This window comes from Gracilinanus agilis, chromosome 6 (assembly GCF_016433145.1).
Source record: "Gracilinanus agilis isolate LMUSP501 chromosome 6, AgileGrace, whole genome shotgun sequence".
Lineage (NCBI taxonomy): Eukaryota > Metazoa > Chordata > Mammalia > Didelphimorphia > Didelphidae > Gracilinanus > Gracilinanus agilis.
In genome coordinates this window covers 149830667-149835079 of record NC_058135.1, presented here as the reverse complement: position 1 = coordinate 149835079, position 4413 = coordinate 149830667, and the positions used below count along the sequence as shown (strand labels likewise).

General features: G+C 34.5%; 1 pseudogene; it reads right to left on the bottom strand.

The window, feature by feature from the left end:
- Positions 1-2498: 2498 nt before the first annotated feature.
- Positions 2499-4030, bottom strand: LOC123252063 (annotated as a pseudogene).
- Positions 4031-4413: the final 383 nt, after the last annotated feature.

Below are 4413 nucleotides of genomic sequence, written 5' to 3'. Positions count from 1 at the left end.
AAACTAAAAGATAAAAGTTAGAATCTCAGAAAAGCTTAGTATGCATTTCTGTAATAACAGTGATTTCAGAGCATTTTTCATATGACTCTAGATAGCTTTGATTTTGTCATCAGAAAAATTTTTGTATTTTAATCATTTTTAACTGGGAAATGATATATTATAAATTTTACTCAATTCACTACATTTTTGAGGAATTAGGCCTTTCTCAGAGAAACCAAATGTAAAAATGTTTACCCAATTTTATACTTTCCTTCTAATTTTGGCTGCATTGATTTTGTTTGTGTAAAATCTTTTTAATTTAATGTTATTAAAATGTTCCATCTTATATCCCACAATGCTCTCTATTTTTTGTGTCATCATAAAGTTTTTTCTCTTATCCATTGATCTGACAGGTAAATTGCTTCATGCTCCCCTAATTTCCTTAAGGTAGCACCCTTTATGTCTAAATCATGTATTCATTTTGGCTTTATACTAGTATACAATCTGAAATGTTGGTATCTACCTAATTTCTGCCAAACTGCTGTCCAGTTTTCCCAGCATTTTAACAGATAGTGAGTTCTTGGATCTTAAGTTGTATTAAGCAATAGATCAACTATGGTCATATGATATTGCATATTGTATACCCAGTTTACTACACTGACCACTTTGTTTCTTAGCCAGTTATTATTCAGTTTTTTTCAGTCTCATATGACTCTTCATGGCCCTTTAAGGTTTTTTGGCCAAAAAAAAACCAGAATGTTTTGCCATTTCTTTTTTCAGCTTATTTTACAAATGAGAAAACTGAGGCTAATAGAGTTAAGTGACTTACTTAGGACCACATAGCTACTAAGTTTCTGAGGCCAGGTACAGATACTGCAGTGGTATTACTGGATCAAAAGGCAGACATTCTTTTATAGCTCTTTGGGCATAATTCCAAATTGCCTTCCAGAATGGATGGATCAATTCACAACTTCATCAGCAATGCATTAGTAACCCAATTTTGCCACATTCCCTCCAAAATTTATCATTTTCCTTTACTGTCATATTGGTCAATCTGCTAGGTGTGAGGTGGTACTTCAGAGTTGTTTAAATTTGTATTTCTCTAAACAGGAGGGATTTAGAAACATTTATTTCATATGATAGTTGATAGCTTTGATTTCTTCATCTGAAAACTTCCTCTTCGTATCCCTTGATCATTTATCAGTAGGGGGATGACTGTATTATTAATTTGGCTTAGTTCTTTATATTATGTATTTGAGAAATGAGAACTTTTTTTGAGAAATTTGCCATATTTTCCAATTTTCTCGAAGTTTTTGTCAAATAGTGAGTTCTTATCTCAAAAACCAGCATCTTGGTGTTTAATGAACACTGGACTGCTGAGATCATTTCCCACTAATATCTTCCACTGATACACCCCTCTATTTCTTAGCCAGTACTATATTGTTTTGATGGTTACTGCTTTTTAGTTCAGTTTAACTATCTGTTTAGCATCTTTAAGATACTGCTAGGCCACCATGCTTCCCATTTTTTTTTAGTTCCCTTGATATTCTTGACCTTTTGTTCTTCTAGTTGAATTTGGTTATTATTTTGTCTAGTTCTATAAAACAGATTTTTGGTAGTTTGTTTGGTGTGGCACTAAATAAGTAAATTAAATAGGTAGGATTGTCATTTTTATTATATTAACTCATCCTACCCATGAGCAAGTAATGTTTTTCCAATTGCTTAGATCTAACCTTATTTGTGTGAAAAGTGTTTTGTAATTGTCTTCATAAAATACCTGCATTTGTCATGCAAATAGGTAACCAATATTTTATATTGTCTAGACTGATTTTAAATGGAGTTTCTCTCTTTTTTCACATTAGAAATTGTTTATTTACTAAGGTATAATAATCAAGAATAGGAGCATGAGCATCTCTTTCAATGAAATTTGAATTGAGTTGACAAAGGCTATTATTAGTAAAATGCAGGTTCTGCTATATTTTACAATAAGTTGGTTTAGGGTGATCAGCCTGTCCTAGTAATAACAACTAGTCTTAAGTCTTGCAGTGTAGTTTAGATAAATCTGGAGTGAGCCAGTCACAAAGTCATACATTTTAAGCCAAATCAATTCTTTAAAAATTACATTCTTCAGGTTACAAACTCCATCTATGGAGGAAATAACCACATACAAAATCACAGATCCCTGAATAGAATCACCACTTGGAATAGAATTTCCCACACTTTTCTTGGATTAAAAGGTAGAGGCCATTTATAATGTGATAAGTTAGGTAGTCTGAGGTAAGGCAAAGTGAGGAATTAGGCTTTTATTTACAGGACACTTCAAGACAGGAAATTCCACTTAGAAATAAGAACCCTATTGAGGAAAGAGATTTCATACAGTATATACATAGTTCAAACTGTTCAAGTATGCTTTAGTGCTACATTAAAAGTCACATAAAAAATCTTAGTGGAGAGACAGTAAGACAAAATGATACCAAGAACAAAAAGGCATACAAGACTTGAAGGTTTGACTATAAAATCTAAAAGTTAAAGGTTCCAGGTAAGTCATCTTGAACCTGGAAGGTATAGCCATCAGAAGTAGTTTCTGGTACAAGATTTTTATTTCCTTCCTCTACAGAGAAATACTTTTCAATTAATCTTAAAGAAGTTTTATATACCATTTTATTTTCAGAGGATTGTAGTGCTTCAGTTCTGATTTGTCCTCCACATTCATCAATTAGAATAAACCATTTTTCAGTTTCATTTAATTTTTCAGCAGCCAGAAAAAATATTTGAAATTGCATCCAAAATAACCTAGATAATTTTGCTGTCTTTTGCAGATAAGAGGTTGATTAAGGGTGCCAGAATTCCATTTTGAACAAGATACACAATCTGTTCAATTGTTCCACCACTTGTGTAGTTTGTTACAGCCCATTCAGCTTCATTCTGACTTAATTCTCCCTTTGAATTCCAACCAAGTAGGGAACTAATACACGATTCACAACTTGCCATACTTGATCCTGATGGCCAGCCATGATGGTTGATATGGTCCACACAGTCTTCTTCTGGATATTGGTTTTGAGGTCAGGAAACAGGTTTGGAAAGACACCAAGGGTTCCTGAATCTATTACAATATGAGTTTGATCATCTGTCCCAGTGACAATAGGCAATTCAGTAGATCCTAGAATTATCACTAACTGTGGGACAACTCCAGTTTTCCCAACCACTTCAATCCTGTCATTTGATCCATCAATAAGGTAGGAAATGGCCCCAAAGTATCTGTTAGTACTTTTGGATCATTGTGATGCAAAAGATAAACTAAGGAAGAATTTGCTCGATAGCTTCTACAGGGAGAGCAGGATTCTTGTTAAGACAAGATTTGAAAGTGTCCCAAAATTTCTTAAGTAACCATGTGCTAATGTCGATATATCAGGAATTTCAAGCAATGCTAGAAGAGGATCTATTGCACTATATTTGATATTGAAGTCTCTATAGGCTGAACCATCACCCTGCAATGTTTCCCCGAGCCCACACTATCTATTAACTGAGTGAGCTTGGGGAGAGGCCAATAGGGCAATATATACAGGCATAGCTCCTCCATCTATCAGTCTTGGTTTGGTCTGATGTCGCAGAACCAAAGTTAGTAAGGGCCCAAGGAGATTCAAATTGAATAGGATTATAGTTTGTCCTGCCAAAGAAGCCTACAAGCTTTGGAATCACACCAACCTCAATTATTTGATCTATGGGGAGTTGTTCTTCCCTAGAAAGGAGTTTAGCAGCTTGAGAGCTTGAAGTTGAACTTCTGGATTATTACTCTTTATGCCTTTGACAGTTTCTTCAACAAACCTAAGTTCAGAGCCTGGTTATTTCTGTTTTCTTGCAAAGGAGAAGTAGCATCATCAGGAAAAGTGTTGACATTTCTCGTTTTCAGCATTTGGTCATCTTTTTTAGCTCTCCTCAGTTCTACATTGATCTCCACATGCCAGAACCTTATTTCAGTACTATCTTTCCCTTTGTTCTTAAACCAATTAACTTGGGCAGCTGGTGAATTAGCATTTTCATTGGTGGACATGGCTGTATTCAACACAGAGAGAAAAGCAAGGAAGGAAGTTTCAGGAGGTTGCTGGCCCCTGAGTGGAAGAGGACAAGGTTGCAGCTACCTCACAGTTTGACTTCCAGCAGCCACTCCAGCTCAGCCCTGAAAATGATGTCTGAAGTTTCTCTTTCTATCTCTTGATGTTGAGTTTTGTTGGAAATAAATAGAAATGCTGATGATTTATGTAAGTTTATTTTGTATCTTGCAAATTTGTTAAAGTTATTATTTCAACTAGTTTTTAAGTTGATTTTCTAGGATTCTCCAAGTATAACATATCATCTGCGAAGAGTGATAATTTAGTTTCCTTATTGCCTCCTTTTGTTCATTCAATTTGTTTTTCTTTTAAAATAGCTAAAGCT